Consider the following 27,321-nt stretch of genomic DNA (forward strand, 5'->3'; position numbering starts at 1 on the left):
CACCCTTTCAATTGAACCCCAAAACTCGGTAAAAAACGAGAAATTCGGGACGGTTGGGAGGTCTGAGAAGGACATCTACCATTATGGTAAGATTTTACACAACTGTTCTATGTCCTTCCATTCACTGCTGCAGTATTCTTAACACAAGGGTGAGCGCCAAAGTTTAGGAAGAACACACAGATCTCCCAATGAACCCATGCAAAATGTCCCTTACAAAACCAGCTCTAGCTCTGGATATTGCATCCAGCTTGTAATGTTTAGTGAAAGTCCAAGTATCTGCTTCAAGGATGGAGTTAGTGTCTAACCACTTGAAAAACCCCAGAGGAAGCAACAGCTCTGGCGGAATGACCCTTAACAGAATGAGGAAGGCTTTTACCATGATGAACATAACAAAAGTAAATAACTTTAGAAATCAAAGAAGAAATAGTCTGCTTGGAAGCAGCCAATCTTAAAGACTTATGGTGAAAAGAAACAAAAAGGTGACAAGACTTCCTAATAGTCTTAGTCTTATCCAAGTAAAATCTGAGTTGTCTATGCACATTTAAGGGTTGAAGAACCCTCTCACTAGAAGACTGTGGAGAAGGGAAAAGGGTAGGGAACTGAATAGACTGATTCAAGGACAACTCATTCACTGCCTTAAGCATAAAGGAAGGATTAGTACTCAGGGATGCTGTCCTTATGAAAACTAAGAAAAGGAGGACAAGCCATACGAGCCTGAAGCTCAGACACTCACCTGGCAGAAGTAATGGCCAACAGAAGAACAGTCTTCCAGGAACAATGTTGCTAGGAAGCAGGCTCAAATGGAGCCAGAGTTAACTTCTCCTAGACAAACTTAAAGGTCCCAGGGAGGCTGAACAGGCTTCCTTTGAGGTCTAATATGAAAGGTCACCTTTAAGAAACTGTTTAGCTTCAAGTGCAGAGGGTAAAGGAGAAGATAAAAGGTAAACAAGCAGAAATAACTGATAAATGAGTCTTAACTGAAGAGTAGGCCAAACCAGCTTTGAGCAATTCATACAAATAGGGCAGAATCAAAGGAACATCCACAGTAAATGGATCTAGGTTTCCAAAACGACACCAAATAGAAAAACTCTTTCATTTGGATAAGTAGGATTTCTGGTATTGGGCTTCCTGGCCTCCTGTAGGACCTATGTGAAATCAAAATCCTATCACCCACAGAGTCAGCTCAAGAGTAGACAAATGAGTATGGAGGAGAGATCCCTTGTCTTGTGTGACTAGGTCTACCCTGTGAAGTAACTTGTGGTGATGGCCCTTGGCTAGGTGGAGAAGAGGGAACCAATGCTGCCATGGCCAAAAGGGAGTCACTGACAAGATTTTTGGAGAATCCTGTTGAACTTTGGACAGGACTTTTGGAATAAGAGGAAGGGAAGGCATAAACAAACATCCCCTTCCATGAGAATGAATGAGAGTGCATCCACCTTCCACACCACAGGACTTGGGACCCTGGCAAAAAACTGTGGAAGCTATTTGTTCATAGGGAAGGCAAGTAGATCTACTCGAGGAGTACCCCACTGGTGGACAATGGCCAGAAACACATCCCTGTGAAACATTCATTCATGGGATTGGGGATTGAGTCAAGAACCTGCTCAGAGTGTCTGACACTGAATTTTAAGCTGAAGGAGTGAACACTGCGTAAAGGGTCAGCTGATGTTTCACTGCAAGATCCCAAACCAGGAATGCCAACTAGCAAAGAAGGGAGGACTTCATTCTCCCCTGCTTGTTCACATACCACAAGACTGTGGTGTTGTTTATGAACACCTTGGGAGAACAAGAAAGGTTTGAAGTGCCATCAGCAATGCCCTCATCTCTCCGATGTTGATGTGCTCCTTATGCTGCAGAAGAGACCAAACACACTGAACCTTCAGAGAGCCGAAAGCTGCACCCCATTCCACATTTGAGGCATCTGTGAACAACTCCAGAATTCAGGCAGGTGGATGAATAAAAAGGCCTGGATTTAGGGGAAGTTGGTGAATCCAGCACTGCAATTCATTCTTTAGGCAGGGTAGAAGAGAAACTAGAAAATCTAGAGGGTGCACATGCTGTTGTCACACTGATTTTAGAAACCACTGGAGCTTCCTCATGAGAAGTTTTATCTGAAGGGAACATGAAAATGGTGGATGCCATAAACCCCAGAACTCTTGAAAAAACTCTGGCTGTAATGGAGGGCAGGAGAAGAACATTCTAAAACTTGACAGTGAGTGTTTGAACCTTTGGAAGAGGGAGGTATGTCAGCAGAGGTATTTTCTGTATCCTACAGCCCAGGAATACCTGGTTCTGAGAAGGAGTCAGGGAAGACTTTACGAAATTTATAGTGAGCCCCAGGCCTTGCAGAAGAGAAATGGCAAAGTGGAGGTTTTTCAGCAAAACCTCTGGAGAGGGTGCCTGAAACAGGAGGTCATCCAGATAGGGAAGAAAAAAGCAATCATAGGTGCTAGGCATTTAGTGAATACCCTTGGGGCAGCAGAAAGTCCAAAGAGCGAAGTAGAGAACTTAACTGCAAGGAAGCAAAAGAAAAACAGAAAAACTTCCTGAAAAGGGGATGAATAGGAATGTGGAGGTAAGCATCCTTGATATCCAGAGAAACAATGAAGGCCTGAAGAAGAAGGAGAGGACACATGGTTTGAAGTGAAAGCATTCACTTCACCTTCAGGAAGGTGTTTAGGTGAGATAGGTGGGTGCCGTCTTTTCTTGGAACCAGAAACATTCTGGAGTAAAATACCTTTCCTCTCTGGGCTGCAGGGGACTTCTTGAATGTTGCCTTGAGCTGAAATTCCTGAATAACCTCTGGAAAGAGATGTAACTGGTCTTGAGGAGGTTGAGGAATGCCCCTGAAGGGAGGAAGAGATTTCCAAACCATGAGTAGCCTAGGTGAATGATGGAGAGGACCCAAGAGTCTTTGGTAATGTGTGACCAAATATTAAGAGAGAGACACGAAGATAAAGGGGAATATGACTGGGAAGTGAGTGGTAGTCAGATAGGCCCTGTTTTATCAGGAAAGGGCTGCTTTTGAACAGGAGTACTCCAAAAGGGCTTACCTAAAGGAACGCTTACCTCCTCTCTTTTTTTTTTTTTTTTTTTTACTGTGGTCAAGACTGGCTATGAACAATGGCATACTTAGAAGGATAATTCCTTTGAAACTTAGGAACAGGAGAAACAAAAATATGTTTCAGATCCTGCAACTCCTTACCTTTTTTCCTGTAGGTTCTTGAACAAATCTACAGCAGCAGTAGCAAACAAGCACTTAGGGCACCCAAAAGCTTAGCCTTAATGTCACCATCAGCACAGACCCAGAGGCTGCTGCTCTTGAAGGAGCATCTGCACTTAATGGAGTATCTAGCAACCTGAGAAGAAACCCCGCAACAGAGACGAGGCAGAAGTCTAAACCTCAGAATCAGGAAGGTCAGCTAAAAGTTGGCAAGTCTGGGAAAGTAGGGTCAATACATACATGGACATACGAGTCTGAAGGCAAGGGTGTCAGAACTGTATACCTTCTTGCCCAGCCTTTCCATAGTCATAATGTCCTTATCAGAAAGAAGAAGCTTAGTGGAAGGCAGTAGTTTGGAAAGCTTACAAGAAGCCACAGAAAATACACACTGATCAGCAGAGACACACTTGTATAGAAGTGTGCAGTTCTCTGGCACCTTACAGAAACAAACAAACAAACAGTCATGTTTCTTAGGGGCAGGAGATTGGGAATCTGGTGCCTGTGATGCATAGGAAAAAGCATCCACAAAGGCAGGCAAAACAAGAAGTACAGCAGAGGGTTTAGGGGAATCCATCTGAAAGAGCTCATCGTATCTCTTATGCACATCAGACACCTGAGAGCAATTCCATTTGAAATATTCTATTCTTTCAATGGTATCCCCAAAAGTGATCTCTTCAACAGGACAGTCTGGACTGATGGATTCCTCCTTGTCAGAGCTGTAGTTTAAAGGGAAGGAATCTGTGTGGAGTAGGTCAAGGAGTCCTCATCTGAATCAACCTCTTCATCCAAGGAATACTGATCTCTAAACCTTTTGGAAGGGGAAGGCGATCAAGAAAGAGCTGGAACAGAGCCCCCCCCAAGGTGGTTTCAGAGCCATAAGGGCTTTAAACACGCCCTGAGTAAAATTCTGCCAATCACTTTGAGGGTCTTTAGGAGCAGGAGATAAATGCTTTGTTTTCGGTTTCTTTTTTTAAATGGACATCTGCCTTATGAAAAGTAGAAGGCCCAGCAGTAGGCCTTCACTGCACTCCACCATCATAGTTGGCACTTCTCCCTCACGAAGCTCTGTGGAACACCCCTAGGCCCTTCTGTAATCACAAGCCATGGCTCCCCCCTGGACGGCTGTGAAAGACACCTGTAAAGCCTCAGAGAACATGCGAGAAGCCAAATTCATATCGGTCTCTGAATTTGACACAGCAGAGGAATCCGACTCTGGAATCAGGCAAACCTCCAGGCCTTTATCAGCTTCAAGAGACATGTCCGATAAGGGAGGTGCAGCCAAAGAATCCAACCTAGCAGTCTTAGCCTTCCTCCTCTTTGGTGGCTGTACATCAGGCCTAGAAGCACCTTCCATTGAGCCCTGAGCCAAGCATTTTAAGAAGATGATTCCCTAGATAAATTTTAAGGGAGAAAAGGTGACTTCTGAGTGCTTTAGGGACAAAGGCCTAAAAAATCCTGCAAGCTGTATGGTTGTGAGTGGCCCCCAAGCAGAACAAACACTGCTTGTGGTGATCCTTATGGAGAATTTGTCTCCCACAAATGCATTTTTCCCATCTGGATGACATTAAGCACAAATAAAAAACAAGCAACCAAAAACAAGGAAAAACACCCCAACGGGGCACTTATCTGAGTCAAGGTACCTCAGCACAACACAAAAACAACTAGGGTGAACAGACAAGATGATCACAGGATAGCATTCAGAATAGCGGCAAAGAAGTCCTAAGGATGGTATGGCCTACACTATGAAAGGAGCATACTGGTGACATAAAGCGTACCCTACAGCAACCTAAATGCTTTGGTATACTGACCAGACATCAGGTTGCCTTGGGGCCTATAGCCCATGCAGCAGTTAATGGAAGTATATTTCACAGGATCAAAAAACACCATATCCAAAGGTAAAGGGGAGGAGGGAAGAATTATAGAAAAAGATGGGCCACAGTTTTGCGCATCTACCATTATAGTAAAGTATAGCACTTCTGTATGTGATAAGACTTACTTCCTCTACCTATAAAAGACAAGAGCCCTCAAGAAAACACCAATATGTGGCAGCAATCAAAGTATCATCTTTCAAAGGCCCTAAAATAAATCAACTAGCCCATAAATGTCTCACAAACATAAATAAACAGACTGGGAAAAATAGATCCAGTAGCATGATCTGGATCCTATCCACTTTCTACCAAAACTATGATGATAAAGAGGATGGAAGGCTTCATACTAAAGACAGCAAACACAAATAACAGGACAGCTTAGTAAGGAGAATTGAAGTCCAAAGGCCTGAATAGAGCTTGCAAAAGACACCAGCTAGAACAAAACTGTGTAAAAGGGCACAAGGTAAAGCAAGCCCTGAAATTATCCATCAGAGTTCCTGACCGACCGAAAACAAGTGACCATAGACCCAGATCCACTCCAAATGCTAAACTCATGTCGGCAGACTATCTTGTAAAGTAAGATAGGCATGTTCACTGGTAAATGATGAAAGCTGACAAACTAGGCAGGAACCATAAAAGCAGAATTGTCTTCCCAGTCCAAAAACAGGCATATCTACAACTTGGTAATGTTAGGAGTGGGACTTGGAATAGTCCTGAATGCATCAGGAAGTAAATACAGTTGTAATGCAGAAACTACGTCAGTGGAACAGGAAGGCAGTAAACAAGTGGATAAGCCCACAAACATCCAATTGGATGTGGAAAAGCACACTGTCCACCAAATAAATTATTTCCTGGGCCAACAGGTGTTAGCAGATGGGTAAATAATTCATTCTGAGAAATCCCAAGAAGTTTCTAGAGTCTGGAAAAAAAAAAAAAAAATGCACTGAATAGAAAAAAAAAATTCAGCCCAAAAGTAAATCAAGGGCAGAGGAATCAACTCACCACTGAGGAGGAATGAAAATAATGGAGGAGGATATAAAAGGAGAACGGAAACAATGTATAGGTCTACCAAGAAATGCAAGCGTGTATATATATATATATATATATATATATATATATATATATATATATATATATATGGATCACCTTTAGATGCCCGAAATCGCATTTCACCGACACGGAATCTGACGGGCCGAAAACACAGACAACGCAGATGACCGACAAGGTGAGAACCCGACGGACTCGGTAAGTGTGCGATAGAGTGAGGGATGTAGTGTTAGGGAGCGGACAGGTAAGTGTGCGATAGTGAGGGACTGTGGGTTTAGGGGTGGGTTAAGTGAGTTAGGGTTAGGGTGCAGGTAGGGTGTGTGTGCGATAGTGACGGACTGTGGGTTTAGGGGTGGGTTAAGTGAGTTAGGGTTAGGGTGCGGGTAGGGTAAGTGTGCGGTTGTGTCGGACCTTAGGGTTAGGGTTTGGGTTACGGTTAGTGCATGTATGGTTGTGTGTATTGTCGGTATTTTGTGTTGTCGGTCTGTTGGTGTCGGTGATTTGTGTTTTGGCGTTGTGGCGTTTCGGTTAACTGAAGGTGATCCATATATATATATATATATATATATATATATATATATATATATATATATATATATATATATACACACATACCCACACACCCCATGCTAACTATACATACCAACTCCAAGATCACACAACAGTGGAAGGGGCAAATTCCATCATTCAGTATTTTGAATTTTGGTTTTCATGCTGCTGAGGTAGGCCCATGTAATAGTACCACGTATAAGTAAGTGCCATTTCCTCTGTATATAAAATGTTAAGACTGCAGAAGTTCTCTGTTTCCAAGTGTTGTTGAAAGGATGAGTGACCCTGAATAACCTAACCCAAAGATAAAGGATAACAGATAGCTCTGAAATACAGAGTTCTTACCTTAGTAAATTCCACCTTTGATCACAACAGGCAAGAAAAAAGGGCTTGTATGAAAAATGAGTTGACTGTCAGCCATCCGGGTGGGTATACATGTACTCTTTTTAGAGATATTGAGGAAAGGGCTAAAAACGTGTAAAACATCCCTGTAAGTAGTAAGAGGAAGCCATAACACAGTAATGCACCCAGGAACTCACTTCCCCATCTGAATGAAGAAGAGCATGGGGGAAAAAAGGAAACAACCCAACATGGGGACCACTGAAATGTGAAGTAAAGTACTACTCAGCTTGTAAGCCATAATGAAAAACAAAGATTCCTGAACCCATGACAATGGGAAAACCTGACTGATGGTCCCATACCATCAAATGATAAGTAGGTATCTTGAGGTGCAATAACTGAACAGGTAAACATGGTAAAACAATTGAACAGTTAAGGACCACAATGAGAGAGAGTACTGTCTCCTGACACCAAGGCAGAATAGGGTTGGTGGGAGGGAAAACAAAGCCTCAGTTCTGACTCACTCAGATCAAAGCTCTAGAAAAATGTGGATATGAGAACCAAAACGGATGAGAAAATAATTCTTTCAATATTTTTTTTACATACATTGGGTTGTGAGTGAATGGAACAGCCTTCCTATGGAAGCCCAACTTTTAAAAAGGATAGAAGAATTTCAAGCATGCCTGGGCCAGACAAAAAGTTGTACTTTTGAGTGGTAGAGAAAATTACAGTGTGGTATTCAAGTGACAGACCAGGAAGGCTAAGCGATCCTTAACTGCCATCAAAAATCATACTTCTAAGTAAACAAAAATTAAAATGAAGAGCAGCAGAAATAACACGCTAGGGAAAATAAAAAAGTTAGTCACTTAATGAAAGGAAAGGAATGGCTAAGGTTCCTAAATTCAGCGTGGCTCAAAAAAGTCCAGTGTAATGAGTACCAAAATGGATAGTTTTTACTTATTTCTTTTAGGAAAAATACCTCTACACCATTCAAATATTCTGATGCAATCTGGTGTCAGGAAGGATTTTCTTAAGCTTTTATTTCAAATGTAAATAATGAACATCTGGCTCTTTCTTCAGGATAACAAAGCACAGCTTGTTCCAATACCCAGACTTGTACTGTAAAATATTTTCTGTCAATACTGGCACTATATTCTGTCCTTACCCACAATATACCTGTAAAAAAATTAATTCTGGTAATTAAAGATTAAGTAATCATGATGTAACTACATACCACTAAGCATCAGAACGGCGGTAGGACTCAAATTTAAATGCCAGTCTTCCATAACTTTTTCATATGGTCAAGACCATAAGATCGAAGTTTTGAAACTTCGAATGGTTTAAATGGAAATCGCTGTACAGAGTGGAATGGGAAATTTACTGTTCTCTTCACTGTAGTGCAATCTCAGAGTTGGTATATTTAATTAGCAGGAGTTATGTGGGTGCACGGTGGGCTTGCTCACCTGCATAAATGTAAAAAAAAAATTTGTTCATTGAAGTTTCCAACTTTCAAAACTTCAATGTTATGGTCTCGACCATATGAATTTCGAAGTTATGAAAGTCTGAGCTTCCAAAGTAGAACCATATACATATATATATTTTTTAAATCACAGAACAAGTAGTCACAGCAACAATGATCAAAAAAAGCATTGCATTTCTTTCCAGAGAAATGCAGCAGACATTCTCCCAAACACAGAGAAGCAGAACACAAATATGAAATACAGCATTTTTATTTGCAGTGGAGTAAGTCCCATGTATCCCCTTGCTAATTATATACACTAACTACAAAACCACACTCAACAACATGGAAAGGACATATTCCCACTCCCTACTGTACTGTGACCTTGTACTGGTAACATCAACAAGCTGTTCAGTCCAAACTCAACTTAGCATGCAACAGAGCTCATCTCGATCAAATTCAGTAAACCAAATGGGCTCAACTTAGTATGCAACAGAGCTCATCTCGACCAAATTCAGTATATATATATATATATACACACACACACACACACACACACACACATACACACACACACACACACACACACACAGTCTCCCTATATATATATATATATATATATATATATATATATATATATATACACACATACAGTCTCCCTATCTATACATACACATATACAAATGCACACATTTATCTCCACATTTTATATATATATATATATATATATATATATATATATATACACACACACACACACACACACACACACACACACACACACACATACATACACAGCATCTTCCTATCTATACATACAAAAATGCACACATTTATCTCCACATAATATATACTATATATATTTATTTTTTATATATTTATATATGCATATTCTCATTTTCTTCTTTTCTTTTGCAGCTTTTATCTGAGTCTCTAAAGAAAGCATGATCATACCTTGCAGCTGTCCAGATGTTCACTGATTGTGCAGATTTTTACATCGGTTCCTCATAAAATTTGTGGTTTTCTGACAAATCACTGAGAAATGAAGTCACTAAATAATGATATACATTTGAGTTTCAGACTTCATATCCTTCATAAAATGCATCATAACACAAATCCTGTTATTCTAGCTACTTTGTAAGTTTATAAGTGCAACATTTAAAATCTGTCCCTTCAATGGTTCTCGTGATGTCATTACTGACAAAACTGCTTAACCTTTACTGTAGTTTTAACTACGTACATTCAAAGTTATTTTATGTGAATTTCAGCTATCCAACCATTTTTTTTTATTTTAAAATCTGTCCCTATTTTTGGGCCTTTACCTCCCAGCCATTATTTTAGGCTTTGCCCAGATTTCTTGCACCAAGAGGTTGCAATAACTGGGTTGGTCTCCGATACTGAATATGCTGAAAAGAACCTCATTACATATGCTTACTCATTTTAACTATATTTTGTACACAAGGTCCCTCATATTTGGAAAATTACATATTTTTAGAGAATCCCTTATGTAGTCAAGTCACGGCCTAAGCCCTCATTAAGGTTGGGACTCAGCTTTTAATGAATTACTCGCAACCCCTACCCACTGGTCTCATACCAGATCATGAGATTTTAAACAAATAAAAAGAAAGATTATTTTTACTATACTATGCTAATTAACTGAATATCAGCACAAGCCCTAGACCCAGTCTTTTGCTGAAGGTCACAAAGAGCAGAAGTGTGTTGAAACAACTGCTGAGAAAATTGTCTACAAGTTACTTTCTGGCATTTTGTGATTCTTCATTCCACAGGACAAAATGCTCGAGTATGTATACTTGAAACAAGCACTATACTCGTACAAATCACATCTCTACACATGAAAATCAAGGGTGTTACAAAGCATTTACCATGGAAGCCATGGGTGTCACAAAGCATATACCATGGAAGCCTGTGCCACAAAGCATATACCAATGAAGCTATAGTCTGCATATTAATTTTAAGAAATTATCATTCTCCCTAGAACAAAGGTACCAGATGTGCAAGTCACATATCCATAGTTGATGCATGCTTGGTGTATTATTAGCTATTCAATTAAAAACACGAGTATAATAGCTTTAGCATACATGCTGCATATTTAATTCTGCACTTAGGATATATACTGTAGAAAGAAATATGTCTGGGGAGGGAGATAATAGCAGATGAGAAATACCTGGATACTCCCCTGCTGAAATTTATAATCAAGGTACTACACTGGAAAGTAACATTTTATAGTCGTTAAGGACAGTGTAAATGAATCAAGGGAAGTGTGTGTGTGTGTACTGTTTTGACTGTTGGTATAGTAGAGAAGAGGTTTGGTAAACTTCACATAGAGCAGTCAGTCCAGGCCACACCACTTAACTATGATGTGCCTTTTAAAAGTTGAGTGATAGGTGACAAGACACTTTTGGCCCCCTATAGGAATCATAAAAAGACAGAAAGGTGGTGCCAAGGAACAGCACTGCAATTTAGGTTTTTTAACATGGTACAGCAAATGAACAAAATATCTGCACTGGAAAGACCACCACACCCAGCTCACACGGTTAAACAGTGATTAAAAACTTCTGGAGAAACAGATCCAGTTTTACTATTCTGCTTTGAAAATGCAAACTATTAGTTACTACACTGTCAGCACTAATGCTAGATATTAACAAACAGACTGCAAGCATTATGCAGATAATTTAATTTTATCCTTCAGCATAAGTCCAGACCATCACCACATATTTATGTTAAGAACTGAAGCCTTAATGTCGCTCTTCGTTGAATTTTGCCATATAAACACTACATTTCCTCACACTGCATGAAGTCCATGTTGCCTTCCTTAATCTGCAAACCATGCAGCACTGCTGTTACTTTAACTCATTTGATCTTGCAGTGAAGTCAAACAAATGGATAAAGTGAAGACAAACATAATCAGGAAATCTTCCCAGCATACATACCTCCCACAAGCGTGTGTGCCTGATAACTACTGTTCTTCTAAATCCTTAGCAAATGATACTGAACAGATCCTTAGACTAATACAGCTGTGGCAGTTCAGTGTTCTAGTAAGACCTTTCTGCAGCCTCCTTCAACTCCAATGAAATGTGACCACACCTTTCTCTTTCACATGGTACTGTGACACACTCACTGTCAAAACACCCATTTGTTCTCCACCCTTAAGGCTCCACCTCTTCCAAAAATGTCAAACTTATCGTATTTTTCCAGAACTCATACACTAAGTAGAGGGATCTCCTGCAGCTAAAATTAAAACTGTTACAGAAGAAACAACCACTAATGAGACATGATACTTTTCAAGGCTGAAGGTGTAACAGTTTATAAACCTGTAAAGCTGGAATTGTACTTGGGGCAAGTCCATGAAACATGGTAGACATGTTATTTATTTCCTCAGGGTGGGGTGGGAGAGGCCAGATTTTTACATTTCTGTAGGGTTGCTACAGACACATGACAGAAAACAAATATAAGGGGTGTTTTCTACTGAATATTCAGACTACTGAACAGTGAGGAAGGTATGTGTTTAGTACTGCTTTGAACAAGATTTGTCATTAATCACCTTTATATGAACCAACATTAGAAAAGACAATCACATAATTCTTTTTAACAGATGAACAAAAAAGTTACACACACACACACAAGTTTTTTGCGAGCTTCCTGGGGGTGGGGTGTGTGGGGAGGGGCAATGCTGTATTTTGTAGCTGGCACAGTCATATCCCTCATTACTTGCACATCGAATAAATTAACTGTGATGATGAACCAAACATGGCTGGACCTGCTCTCTCCCTCCCTCTGCATTTTGATATTCTCCACAACAAGCTGTCCTCGCAGCTTAAAAGTTCTTTCAGTACACCAAAATCTCTTAAACATCTCAGGTTAAAACTTTAAACAGATGCCCTTCTCCCATAAACTGAATATGATATCTCCGTTGCTGCCTTTAATTTTCAGCTGCTCAAAAAAAAAAAAAAAAACTAAAATAAAATAAAATAATGGCCCATCATTTTACACATTTCCAATGAGAAACATTATTCTGGTACCTAGTCCAAGATGAGCTGTAAAATATTGTCCTTCAATATCATGTTTGGGCACCTGAAAAGCTGACAGCTATAGAGTTCCATGCCATAGAACCTGTTGCTGGAAAAGGTTTGGCCTCAGCTTAAAGTTCCAGAATGGGGAACAGAGGGGTTGAGTTATAAATTTATTAAAAAAATGTGTTTGTGGATGGGTTGGCACAAATGCTGGGGCTTGGTTAGAGAGGGATGGAAAAGCAATTCATAAAGTAAAGAGCACTTGAAAGTATGTATATCAGTGTGGAACATGGAGTCAGCTCATCTTGGACAAGCTACCAGAATAACATTTCTCTTTGGATATGTGTAGAAAGACAGGTCATTATTTTTTCACATAGGTTCATATGTGTATGCTAGGCTAATGACCACTAGGGTTCTTAAAACCCTTGCTGTGCAATCCAAATGTTCCGCACAAATTTGATTTATATTTGATTTAAATGGGATGATTTACTGACTGCCTCTGTCCATCACAGACATAGCAGCCACACCAACAGTGAATTTCCGATTACCCATCCAATGGCCCAAGTTGCACTTAAACAGGATAGGGAGGAGCTCTGCTTGACATGGGTGGAAAAGCCTGTTCCAAAGAATGGGAATTCTTTGAGAAACATATCAGTCTCTCCAACGTATCCTATTTATGTTGCAAGCAAAATTTAAGTCTTTTAATCTCGTAGATCAAATGCTGTTTGTTTTGCAGATGTGCAAAAGATTCATCAAAACAGGGTCCAGGGATGCCCTGTATGCCAGGTAAAGATCCCCTCTAAGAAATCTGTATAATAATAACTAAAGAGACAGGTTTTTGATGTGAGCAGCATAGGACACCATGTCTACTCCCTGTAACGTTTTTTTAAGCAATCTTTGTAGATGTTCCAGTTGCTGCATGTGTCTGGTCAGGTACATACCAAAGAAGCAATATAGTCTACGATGGGCTTGATGAAGGCTGAGTACAGTGGTATGAAGACCTCTCTAGAACTAGATGCTATTCCCTTGCTTATAGGATTATAGGAACATAGGAGAATACTAGGCTATCGACCTGGAGGTCCTTTTAAGCCCAGCTGTTTCATCCCACTGTAATATCATAGAAATGCTAGTCAATACCCAAGACTGCATTTAATAATAAATGCCCATGTCCAGGAGGGTTGTAGGCTCTATCCCCGGTAAGAATTTACAGTGCCCCATCTACTCATCCAGGTTTCTCTTGAACTATGTCATAGAGGTGCTCTGTTTCACATGAATTGATAGCCTGTTTCAAAGATGCAACAGTCCCTGGGAGATAAATCTGTCCCTCCAGCATGTCCTATTTAAGTCGCAGGCCATATTTAGGTCCCTGGAGTGGATAGCCTTAGTTCTATTTGATTTGCGGATATGCAGCAAGTTCATTTGGTTTGGGTCTTGGATTGCTTCTGTAGGCCAGGCATAAGTCTCCCCCCTAAGAAGTCTATACGATATGGAGTACAGTGACAGGGACTTCAGTAAGTCTGTGTAAGGCACATACTGGAGCCCCTTGATCTTCTTTGTTAGAAACCTCTGAGGTTTCTCTAATTGCTGCAGATGCTTAATATGGTACATGCTAAATGGGGCGTTATACTCAATTATGGGCCAGGAAAGTGCTGAGTATGTTGTTGTCTTTCGGCTTATCCTGGTTAGGGGTCGCCACAGCGGAACTCCGGTCCGCTAATGTTTGGTAGTGGATTTTTACGTGCCGAGTTACCAGCCCTGACGCACAACATTCAACGAAGGCACGCCCATTCACGCATGCCTCCACACAGAAGACGATCTAGCTGAGAATCGAACACGACAACGTCTTGCTGTAAGGAGACAATGGAAGTGCTGAGTATAGGGGGGGTTATAACAAGAAGTTATGTACTCACCATAACGTTCGATGTATGTAGTCCATGTCACCTTACATTCTTGCCCCGTGGGTTCGGAGCCGAACCTCGCCTCCGACTCAGCCATACTCTAGCTCGAAGTCTTCAATTGGCTTGTGTCTAAGATGCATCCCATCATGCAACAGATCTACTCCCCAGATCTTGTTTGCTGCAAGCGCGCACACACACACACACACACACACACACACACACACACACACACACACACACACACACACACACACACACACACACACACACACTCACTGAGAAGAACAACCCCAACAGAAAGGATTACTGACACCTAGAGACTATACCTCCAGGTCCTCCAGCAGGGGGTAGGAGCGAGGGTTAGTAAGAATGTAAGGCAAGATGGACTACATACATCGAATGTTATGGTGAGTACATAACTTCTTGATGTTATGTAGTCCAATCTCGCCTTCATTCTTACCCGTGGGACAGCATCCCTAGCACCTTCATGTTGGATGGCTCAGTAAAAAATACTCTTGAGCACTGTGGAACTAAAGGAAGATCTGCCTCTAGAGACCAGATCTAATTTGTAGTGACTAATAAAGGTATGAGGCAAAGCCCATGTTGCTGCAGCACAAATATCATCCATAGATATCCTAGCCTGAAACGCAGTTGAGGTAGCTACAGATCGTGTAGAATGAGCCTTCACTTTAAAGGGTAATTCTTTGCCATTGGAAGCATAAATAAATGAGATGCAATCGGAGATCCAGCGAGACAAGGTTAACTTAAAAACAGGAACCCCAAGTCTAGTGTCTGAAAACAAGACAAACATTTGATCTGATTTCCTGAAATCTTTTGTCCTATGTAAACAGAAACGCAATTGTCTATGAACATCTAGCTGATGAAACTTAAATTCTGCCTTGTTGGAGAATTCAGGAAAAACCACAGGCAACTCAATGGATTGGTTGATATTGACAAAAGAGGCAACCTTTGGAACAAAGGAAGGATTGTTTTTTAAGGAGACCCTACCTTTGTGAAATACCAGATAAGGAGGCTTAATCGATAATGCTTGGAGTTCAGAGACCCGCCTAGCTGAAATTATGTCTTCCAGGAATACTGTCTTCCATGACAAGAATTTAATGTTACACGTAGCTGCTGGCTCAAAAGGAGCTGAGGTGAGCATCTGTAATGCAAAATTGAGGTCCCATGGCATTACTGGATCAAAGACCGGAGGTCGGAGTAACAATGTCCCTTTCAGAAAAGCCCTACAAAACCTATGAGCCATAAAGTTGGGCTTATTAGCAACGTGAAAGGTAGAAATCGCTGCCAGTTGCACTTTAATGGTTGCTGCAGCTGACCCCTGACTGAACAGTTGAGAAAGAAATTCTAATATTGCTGAAATAAGCACTGTATAGGGATCAATATGTCTCTCATGAGCCAAAATAGAAAATATCTTCCACTTACTGGAATGAATCTACCTGGTAGAAGGCTTGTGGGAAGATGATATAATATGGACCTCTTCCGGGGAAAATCATGAAGCCTGACTAAGGACGGAACTGGAGCAGCCAAGCTTTCAACTTGAGGGTCTGGATGGAGGGATGGAACTGTCCTGACATATGAGTCAGCAGATCTGGAGCTGGGTCCAGAATCCAGGGCTTGCCCATTAGATAGGGTTGAAGAAAGGGAAACCAAACCTGATGAGGCCAGTGTGGGGCAATGAGGATTATTTTGCTTCCCAAAGACTGTGCTTTCTGAATGACCTCTGACATCAGAGGTAACGGTGGGAAGGCGTAGGAAAGACTGGAGGGCCAATTGTGAACCAGAGCATCCCTGGGTGTCTCCCCCTCTGCATTTGGTATTGAGGGGGCTGACAAATAGATTGCAGCAAGGCTGACCCCATCTGGGGAACATCTTATCCGCAACATAATTGTTCAGGGAACCACTCGTGAGGCATTAGGATAGCTCTGCTCAGCCTGTCGGCAATCACGTTGGACTTCCCTGGTATATGCATTGCAACTAGAAAGCATTGGGAAGACCTCACCCTCTGCCAAACTCGAAGTGCCTCTCTGCAAAGGGAGTCAGATTTGGTTCCTCCCTGTTTGTTCAGATACCATACCACTGACATGTTGTTTGAATGGATTGCAATTGTCCCTAGAGGGAGAAAGCTCTGAAGTGCTTGCAACGCTAATAGCATTGCTCTCATCTCCAAGACATTGATATGCAAATGGGTCTCGTGATCCTGCCACGTGCCTTGGACTGTCCTGCCGAGATAATGCCCCCCACCCGATCTGAGAGGCATCCGTGTTCACCGTGGCAACTGGAGAAGATGGAACAAAAGGCTTGCCCACGTTGAGATTGCTGGTCTGAAGCCACCAGCATAGATCCTGCTTGCACGTGTCCGTAATCAGAATAGAATGGGAGAGTGAAGATGCTGTAGTGACCATTGAATGAAAAGCAGCCACTGAAGAATCCTCATGTGTAGTCTGGCAAGGGGAACCAGCATGATTGTGGCAGCCATGGTCCCTAATAACTTGAGGACCACTTTTGCCTTGACCTTCCTCAATGGTAATAAGGTGTACACCTGCTGTTGTAGAGCCTGAATTCTCTCTTCTGATAAGAAGATCCTCATGAGCACTGTATCTAGTTCGGCGCTGATAAAAGTGACATGCTGCAAGGGCAACAGGGCCGATTTTTTTCCAATTTAGAGTAATTCCTAACCTTTGGCACAGTGTAATGGTGGTGTCCCTGGTCTGTAACAGTAGATGTCTGGTGGTGGCAAAAAGGAGCCAGTCATCCAGATACGGAAACACTTGGAATCCCTGACGTCTCAAGTGAGCTGTTACCACTGCCATGCATTTGGTGAACACCCTGGGGGCTGTGGTGAGACCACAGGTTGAAGTTGCTGTCCCTTCTTCTATGACATCAGGTCGTCAGGGGTATAAAACATGCAGCCGACGTCATTACATCAGTTTTTCTTGCCCTAGATGTCAGGTACCCCCCCGAAAGGGGAAAAAATAAAATTAAAAACACAAAAATATACCTCCAACAAAAAGCAAATACACCAAAAAGGCTTTTAAGCATAGTAACAGAAAGTAGAGGTATAGTCAGAGAAAAACAGGGGCCTGAAGGGAGGGTAACCAGAACTGCAACAGTGAATACACTCGAACATCTACATTTATGGTAAGTGTACATAACTGTACTATGTTCTTCATGTTTCACTGCTGCAGTCATTACATTTGGGTAGATTCCCAAAGCTATGGTTGGGAGGAGGAATTTATACAGCATTAGGACCAGCTATAAGGCCCTGTAAGACAGCAGTGGCAAAGCCAGCTCTGGATTTAGAGAAAATTGATAAATGATAATGCTTGGTGAAAGTATGTACAGAACTCCAGGTAGCAGCTTTTAGAATATCTCTGGTAGGAACACCTCTGAGAAAGGCTGCAGAATTAGATGCAGCCCTGGTGGAGTAGATAAGTTTTCCATGGTGCTTGCAGCAGAATTGAATGCAATGGCTTATCCATTTAGAAATGGTTTGTTTTGAAATAGCCTTCCCCTCTGCCCCAGTAGCAAATGCTACTAGCAATAGATCAGATTTTCCTTGAAATTTATTTCTGTCCAAGCAGAATTTAAGTTGTCTGTGCACGTCCAAGGAATGCAGAATCCGTTCCCCTTTGTCCTGTGGATTGGGAAAGAAGGTTGGCGACTGAATGGACTGATTAAGAACCACAGTGGAAAACTCCTTGGGCATAAAGGATGGAATGGTGCTCAGAGATACCCTGCCCACATTAAAGATGATGAAAGGCTCCACTGCCATAAGGGCCTATATTTCAGAAATCCTTCTAGCTGAAGTGATTGCTAAAAGGAAGGCTGTTTTCCAAGAAAGAAATTTTAAGTCTGCAGTAGCAGCAAGCTAGAAAGGAGGTAGAGTGAGTTTCTCCAAAACAAAGTTAAGGTCCCAGGCAGGGGTAGGAGCTCTCCTGGGTGGTCTCAAGTTCTTTGCCGCTCTGAGATACTGCTTGAGCAGGGGATGAGAAAAGAGGGGTGGTTCTGTGTTACAGTGAGCTGAAATAGCTGAAGCGTTGATTTTAATAGAGGAAAAAGACAGGCCCTTGTGAAGCATCTCAGTTAAGTATTGCAAAATCTGAGGTAAATTGGGTGCTGCTGTGCTCATCCCTAAAGATTGGTTCCAGGCACAGAATCTTTTCCATTTGCCAGCATAAGATTTTCTAGAACTAGGTCTTCTCGCCTCCAAGATGACATCCATCACAGGTTTGCTGAGGAATGCTAAGGGTGAATTTAAGTGATTAGCCAAGCTGCAAGGTTCAATGTTGGAAGCTGATGGTGCAGAATTTGGTTCTCCTGCTGAGTCAGCAAGGAAGGTGTCTGAGGCAGGTGCCATGGAGATATTTGTGACACACTGCGCAGGAGCGGGTACATTGGCGTGGCCAGTCTGGAGCAATCAAAATAATTTATAGTTTGTCCTGTTTGACTTTTAGCAGAACTTTGCAGAGTAGAGGCAGAGGGGGGAAAGGCATAGAGTGATAGGTTTTTCCATCTGAAGGACAGGGCATCCACTTTCCAGGCTTTTTTGTGGGGAATCCTTGTGCAAAATTTGTCCAACTGGTAGTTCAGGAGGGAGGCAAATAGATCTATGTCTGGACTTCCCCCATTTCCTTGACAACGTGTTGAAAATATGTGGTTCCAGTTTCCACTTGTGTGGGTCCATGAGATTTCTGCTTAGTCCGTCTGCCAGTGTATTCAATTTTCCTGGCAGGAATCGAGCTTGTAGGTGCACTTGATAGCTTAAGGCCATGTTCCACAATGCCATAGCTAGTCTGCAGAGGGGGTAGGAATGTGTACCCCCCTGCTTGTTTATGTACCACATAACCGTAGTGTTGTCTGTCTTTACCATAAGTTGTCCTGGAAGAATGTAGTACTTGAAGGCTGTCAGAGCATTCTGTACAGATAACATTTCTTTTTGATTGATATGTAGATGCATTTGATTTGGGTTCCATTTGCCCTGAATGCACTTCCCTGCCAGGTGAGCCCCCCATGCATAATCTGATGCATCTGTAGTTAGGGTTTGGGCGGCAGGGGGTAGTGTGAATGGCAGTCCTTTGTTTTGGTGGCAGGCCTGTGCCCACCATAGGAACTCCATGTGTAGGCAAGTTATGATAGGAATCATTGTTTCCAGGCTGTGACAATATTGACTCCATAGACTTTTTAAGTACCACTGTAGTTTCCTCATATGCAGTCTTGCATATGGAATTAGAAGAATGCAGGAGGCTATGAACCCCAAGGCTTGTAATATTTGTCTTGCAGATAGCAGGGTTTTTATGGCCACTTGTTTGAAGTAAGTTACCAAATGAATTTGCTTCTCTGGCATGAGGAAGGCCATCTGGGCAGTTGTATTCAAGCTTGCACTCAGAAATGTAATCTGTTGAGAGGGTACCAGTTGTGATTTCTTTTTGTTTATGGTGTACCCCAGACAAGTTAGAACCTTTTTTTTACAAATGTCAGATGATTTAGGAGATTGCCCTGGTTTTCTGCCTGAATTAGACAATCATCCAGGTATGGATATATCTGAATATTTCTTTGCCTGCAAAATGTAATAACTTGAGCTTGGCACTTTGTGAATACCCTGGATGCAGTAGACAAGCCAAAGGGCAGTGCAGAGAACTGATAATGCAAGTAGCCTGCTTTGAAGCGTAGGTATCTTCTGCAGGATTCCCTGATTGGGATGTGCATGTATGCTTCTTTTAAATCTAGAGTTGCCAACCAGGCATCTTTGCCCAGCATAGGAGGTAACTGGTAAAGAGTCAGCATCTTGAATTTTGGAATGTCCAGAAAGTTGTTTAGAGTAGAAAGGTCCAGAATTGGACGCCATGATTTGTCTTTTCTGGGTACCAGGAAAAGCCTGGAATAGAAACCTTGACCCTTTTCCTGTTCTGGTACCGGATGAATAGCCCCCATGTTTAAGAGGGAAAGCACTTGTTTTAAAGCCTCTGCCCACTGATTTGGGTGCAGGTCTGGCCACCCGTTTGGTGTTGGCAACGTGTGGAAATGAAATCTGTATCCCTGGGACACTATATTTAAAACCCATTTGTCCTGGGTTATGAGTTCCTAGTTTTTTGCATGAAGAGCAATCTTTCCTCCCAAAGGGGCAGCTAAAAGGTAAGTGCTTGGTAATTTTAAAGGAAAGTCATTCAGACTGTTTACCATAGGGGGGTGTCTTGTTATTTCCAGATTTGGAAGTGGAGGCACCCCATTGCTTAGTTCTGAGAGTCCCCGGACTGAAACCTGGTGCTTTTGGTGTGTCTGGATTTGGCTTGAGAGGATCTGGAAGGAGCTGGAAAGGGCCATTTCTTAGTAGGCCAGTGGAGGTTGCACTTGTAAGAAATCTTTTACAGTTTGCATATATTTAGCTTTATCTGCCATTTTTTTTTTAAAACTTCTTCAGCTTTATTGCCAAACAGGCGGTCCTGATTTAAAGGAGCATCCAACAATTTCGCTTTAACATGATTAGGCATAGATTGCACCTTAAGCCAAGCATGCCTTCTAAGCACAGACCCAGTAACAGCAGCCCTGCAAGAGGCCTCTAAAGAATCAAAACCACATTGCAAAGTATGTTTTCCAACTTGTTCAGCAGAATGCAATAAATCCTGTAAATCTTTATTTTCCATACAGTCAGACATCAACATCATTTTCTGTTTAAGCAGTCCAATAATATGCTGTTGATATTTTAACATATGAAATTGGCAGTTTAAAGCCCTGACTACCAAGATTGCAGAAGTAAAACTTTTTTACCCCATCTATCCAGCGCCCTGGAGTCTCTATCAGAAGGGGTAGGATTTTTAGCAGTAGAAGCCTTAATGCCCTTAGGCCCCTGAGAAATGGTTTCAGGATCTGCAACAGGATTTTTGAAAAGGAACTTGTGGGACTCAAGAACCCTGTAGTATCAGTCAGGTTTACTAGGAGCTGGAGGCAGGGAATCAGGGGCCATACTGGAGTCCGAAAACACATCATCAACAATGTCTAGTACAGGAGGTATAGCCAAAGGCCTATGCTGAGGTAAAAGAAGAAAATCCCTAAGCCTCTTTTTTGAATCAGAGAATTCCTGACTTTCCCAGTAGAAATTCTCCCTTAATGTATGTAAAGTTTCACCAAAAGAAAAATCGTCAGGGGGGAAGCAGAGGGAATGGAATCCTCTGCATCAGGATCCTCATAAGTAGGTATGGACAAATCCAGGACATTAGAAGAATCAGAATAAACAGAGTCCTGATCAGAAGATTAATAGTCAAGCTCAGGCCTAGGCTTCTTAGAAGGGGGGGTTGACTACCCCTGATTAGAGTAATTAGATCATCAGCCATTTTGATCATTTGTTTTTTAGGCATAGGGGCCTGAACATGTGGCCTGGGCATCATTTTTTTTCAACATAGATCGAGATTTAGGCCTTAGTATTGAAGGTGGAGTTGGTTTAATATGCAAGTCTGTAGGCCTGAATACACCCTCAGAAGCTAGTGCTTGCACAGCGGCTCTGGACCCATCCAAGGTAGAGACATCCGTGGGTTCCATAGGTGAAGTATCTCGCTGCATACCGGACTCCGAATGGGTTTCAGTAGAGGCCTGTGAGTCAGACGTAGTGGGTATCAGGGGCTGCGAAAACGCCTCACTGAGTTCCGGCGAACTGGTGACTGGCTTAGGAGAAGCGCCAACCTCGATGGGTTGTCTCTGTCTTTATCTTTGCATTTTTTTGAAATCCCGGTAGTCGGATGGGTAACCGTCATTTCTGGATAATTAAACCGAGAACTGAAAAATTTAGAGGCAAAAATTTACCGATGATGGATAGTGCGCTGATTAAATAAAGCACAAAACCGACAGCAAGATACTTTGTAGTCAGGGCCTAGGCAAGAAATACCATACAGATGAAAATCTTTATGAGGTATTTGCTTTCCACAAGTAATGCAATTATTAAGTTTTAATGACATCGGTAAGGAGCAAGAAAAAGTTTCCCCAATGGGGTACTTGCTTTAAGTTGAAGACTTCGGTTCTGAAACTCGAAAACAACAATTTCAGGAGTCAGCCAACCGGCACTTGCAAACTGCTTCTGCTTTGGGCACTGCATGGCAAGAAAGACTGATGTAATGACGTCGGCTGCATGTTTTATACCCCTGATGACCTGATGTCATGGAAGAAGTGACAGCAACCGACGCAGGACCCAAGACTTTGTTAATCAGGCCGACTGAGGGCAACCTGCCAGCAGATTACCCAAATGTAATGACTGCAACAGTGAAACACGAAGAACATCAGACTCCCATGGCAGACAGGGTTTTTCCTTCCTGCTCGCACCTAGTGAGAGTGTCCTTCACCTTGGTTCCGAACAACGATGAACCGTCAAAGGTGGCGCTGGTGAACGTAGATTTGAAGGTCTCCGCGAAATTGCACAAGCGCATCCAAGAGTGTCTCCTAAGAGAGACTCTGGAACCCACTGCCCTACTCACTTCATTGGCTGCATATGAGATCAGCCTCATGGAGGAGTTGGTAAGGGAATTTAGGATAGACATCTGTGCATTGACCTTCTGTGTCATGGCATCAGAAATGTTACCCTGTAGAGAATCTCGTAGCTCCTTTAGGAGATCTCTATGGAGCCTTGTAAAATGCATCAAGTAGTTCAGTGACTGCAGTGTAAAGGCCGCTGAGGTAAACACATGCTTCCCATACCTGTCCATAGCCCGGGACTTCTTGTTAGGCGGATGGACAGTAGACGAAGTTTCAGCAAGTTCCTTCTTGGTGGCTGCTGCCACTAATATGGCATCTACTGGAACACCTTTTGTTAGATATTCCTTGTCAGTGGGGCAGACAAAAACTTATTTGGTCTCCTAGGGACTGTTTCCACAGTGTCAGGAGTTTCCCACATCTTTTGACAGACAAGATCTAGTAGCTCATCGAAACGGGGAGAAACCAAAGAGGTGGAGTGTTGAAACCTGAAAGCCTTCAGGAACACAGACTCCTCATCAGAAGGGGATTTGGAGGGCCAGCCGCCTCTCTGCTTCAAGATCTCAAGGATATCTGAAAAGGAGATATCTTCAGAAGACGACTTGGGGGACCCCTCTGACTCCTCGAGGTCGGTGTCCGACGTGAGAGACTCATCCGGGGAGTCGAGGTGTTTCCTCTTACACAATCTCTTTCTGGCGAGCTCCTCAGGCAAAAACTCTGGGGAGATGTCAGAAAGTTGGGGAGCACTCATGAAGGTATCCTGAGGCTTTGGGTCTCTGCTGTCCAGGGACAGAGGGTGATCCGAAACTGACACCGGTGCCGAAGGGGGAAGAGTATCGGTGCCGTAGGATGCAGCTGATGACCTGGCCAGCATGCTCCTAACCTTGAAGGCTGATCCCCCCGGCTCCGAAGGCCAACTAACTGTACAGGATACAGTAGTAGCCCTCAGCACCGAGGAAATGAGGTCAGAAGCCGATGTCGGGTCCAAGCTCACTCGAGCCGAAGCACCGAGAGGAAGGCTCGGAACCGATGAAAATCGATCTGAACCCTCCCCCTCGGGTCCCACCAGAGAACCGTGGACCCTCGACCCCGTGGATGGAGCCAACGGGGTCAGAGTGGAAATCAGAACCAAGATGCCAGGTGAGGCTATTGAAACCGACCTAACAGCACCCGACAGAACCAACAACTCTGGCTCCGAAGGCCAAGAAAGGCTCGGAGGAGGAACAACAAAGGATAAAGCGGCCATACGCTCCGGAGCCGACTTGGTCGGAGCCGAAATCAATTTGGCCAACACCGATGACTGACGCAGTTTCTTCACCACTCTGTCAATATCCTCATCGGAAAGGTCCTTGAGGACCTGGAGGATATAGTTGGTGACCTGGATCTCCCCACAGAAGGGGACTTGCGTGAAGGAGAAACCGGTCGAATAACTTGAGACCGGCTCCGAACCAAAATATCCGTGACTGGCTCTGAAAGGCTGGGAGCCAATACGGACTTAGTCAAGACACTACCTTCTGTCAGCACTGAAGGCAATGGAACCGAAGTCTTTTTGTCCTTTTTAGCTGGAGAGGATAAGGCACTGGAAGACTTAGCCAAGTGTTCCTTGAAGGAGTGTTTAAGCAGTCCTTTCAAAATTAGCTTGTTCTTCCTCTCCTGTAGTACATGGGGACTGTAGGAATGACAAAACAAGCAGGACTCTTGGAGGTAAATAGCCCCCAAGCAGTGCACGCACATGGAGTGCCCATCAGTCAAAGACATTTTATTGTTGCATTCAACACACTTCTTAAAACCCGAAGGCCTGTGCTCCTTAGAATCCTTGGACATTCTAAATAAAGGAGAACACACACAAGTACAAAGTAATACATATACACACTGGACTTAACTAAACCTTGCACAGGAAACTAGAGCCTCTAATTGAAAATGGCCTAGTAACTGGAGGGAAAAAGACTACATGGAGGACTAGGTCCTCTAACTTAAATGGGCCTAGCCCGGGGAAACAAAGACATTATAGCACCACTAGCCAGACATGACAACACTAATAAGCTAACAGAATGGAGCACCAAACCAAAGATCACACAGAAACAATGGGGAGGACTAGGTCCTCTTACTAAAATGGGCCTAGCCCGTGGGAAGAAAGGAAATGAATGGGAATACCAAAATGGCCAATGAGAAGGCCACAAAAACAGCAAAGCAAAACAAAGGCAGTATAACACCACTACCATACACACAGAGCTATGAAAATAGCTTTTTTGACCAACCACAAGTCAAAACTTTAGAAAAAGTTTATAAACAGTATTCTTAGCCACAGCCAAAAGCGAGACCACGTCTGAGCGTAATGAGTGGCAAACGAGATCTGGGAAATAGACCTGTTGCATGATGGGATACCTCTTAGCCACGAGCCAATTGAAGAATTTGAGCTAGAGTATGGCCGAGTCGGAGCCAAGGTTCGGCTTCAAACCCACGGGTAAGAATGAAGGTGAGATTGGACTACATAACAGCTTTTGCTCTTGAGGCAATACCTTTACTAATCAAGTGTGCTACGTAGAAATTTTCCTTACTACACAGACACATGGTGGTCGAAGTTAAGGTCACAGTCAACTTGTGAACCCAGGTCCCTTGCCATTTCATGGGTGCTTAGTTAATGTTGTTAATTTGATAGTGTGAGGGGACATTGTTTGTTTTGAAGGGAATGATGATGCATTTTTTTTAATTCAGTTTGAGACCATGACTAATACACCAGTCACTGGTTTCCGTGAGACCCTCTTGGAGTATACTGACATCATTTGGGGATTCAAGGATTGCACCTAGTTTGCAGATATCTGTAAAGTTGGTCAGCCATAGCCCCTTAATTTTGACCTGAGCTTCTGAGAAGTATATACCAAATAGTAGGGGGCCCAGCACTGACCCCTGTACCACCCCACTGATAACAGGTCTGTTGGTCGATGTGGAGTCACTCACTTTGATAGTGTGCATCTAGTTTGTGAGTCAGTTGGCAACCCATTTTACAATAAAGGGGTTTACATTTAGTTTGCTAAGTTTATTGGTAATGCCTGAATGTGGGATTGTGTTAAAAGACTTTGCCAGGTCGAGGTATGCTGCGTGCACAGATTTGCCCTCATCAAAGGCCTTGGTCACATTTTCAAAGAAACCCACCAGATTTACCAGGCAGGATCTGCCCCTCATGAAGCCAAATTGGGTAGGATCCAGGGATTGAAGGTCACCTATGTCTTTATGAGGTCCATAATGATGTGTTTCATAGCCTTACAGATGAGGCTGGTCAGGCTTATGAGACTGTAATTCCCTGGGTCTGTTGCTGGGCCAACTTTGTGGAGGGGAATAACTGTGTTCTCCATTCTGCAGGAACAAAGCCTGTGATTAGGTTTTGATTGAAAAGGGTACTTTGTGGTGATGGTAGTTCATGTTTTAACCTGTTTAAAAGACAACCTGGGATGTCGTTTGGTCCCATAGAGGCTGTGTTTTTTGCCTTGGATAAGGCTTTGAGGATCTACTCTTCAGATATGCAGGGTGGGGGTGGGGTGGGGGGAAGGCTTGTTGTAAGTTAGGAGGGGATAAGGGAATGAAATTTTCACCAAACCTATCTGTAGGTTTGCTATCTCTGTGGGGTCCGTGTGTGATACCATTGGCCACTAGTTCTGCACATGCTTGGGTCCTACCCTTTAGGTTAAGTATGTAGGTGTAAAAGGCCTTATGGATATCCTTGTCTGTACTTGCTAAGTTTCTCTCAAAGGAGCCCTTAGACGATTTGACAAGTTGTCTTATTTGTTTGTTGAGGCTGAGGTGGGTGGTCTTCCATTGCTGGGGCCTTGCCTTTGTTTTCTTGGACAACAACTTTTTGCATTTACTGTAAAGTTTGTTCACACTGGATATCCACCATGGCAGCTTATTTTTACTTGGGGCTCTGACAACCAAGTTTATACAACTGTGCAAGTGATTGTACACGTTTTTAGTGTAAGTTTCAGTGTAGTTACCACTTCCAGCTTCAGGTGGGGCTTGGAATGCATTTATTCCTTCACCTAGAAGGGTATAGTTTGCCTCGGTGAAGTTTTTTAGTCTGATTTCACCCTTTGTGAATTCTGGTGTTAGTATCAGCACAAAGGTGACTGATTTGTGGTCAGTTTTAACTAATGAGGGTCCAACAGTTGTGGCAATGCATCTAATACGTTAGGGAGGACCAGATCCAGAATGTTTGTTCCCCTTGTTGGTGTATGGACAATTTGTTCCAAGGCATTTGAATTACCAAAGTCAAGGAACTGTTGTGCTAGTGAGTTAGGGCTAGTGTAGGTCTCCCCATTGATGGCGGGATAATTGCAATCCCCTATAAACAGTGTTTTCGGTAAATTTTGGATTGTCTCCAGTTTGGTCAAGTAGGCTTCATGGGCATCGTGTCCCATGGAGGAGGATCTATAACTGG

General features: G+C 42.7%; 1 protein-coding gene across 7 annotated transcripts in view; it reads right to left on the reverse strand.

The window, feature by feature from the left end:
• CAST (calpastatin) overlaps positions 1-27,321 on the reverse strand; it is a 1,327,899-nt gene that overhangs the window by 760,096 nt on the left and 540,482 nt on the right. For 2 of the 7 annotated variants that reach the window (XM_044064123.1, XM_044064122.1), the window contains exon 1: positions 11,437-11,574. The exons of the other annotated variants lie outside the window; for them this stretch is intronic. The gene's annotated coding sequence lies outside the window, so the exon portion shown is untranslated. Of the gene's footprint in view, positions 1-11,436; positions 11,575-27,321 lie in introns of those variants that run through there. 7 annotated transcript variants of the gene reach the window in all.

Source organism: Protopterus annectens, chromosome 2.part2 (assembly GCF_019279795.1).
Source record: "Protopterus annectens isolate FY-2018-M chromosome 2.part2, PAN1.0, whole genome shotgun sequence".
In the NCBI taxonomy this organism is placed as follows: domain Eukaryota; kingdom Metazoa; phylum Chordata; order Ceratodontiformes; family Protopteridae; genus Protopterus; species Protopterus annectens.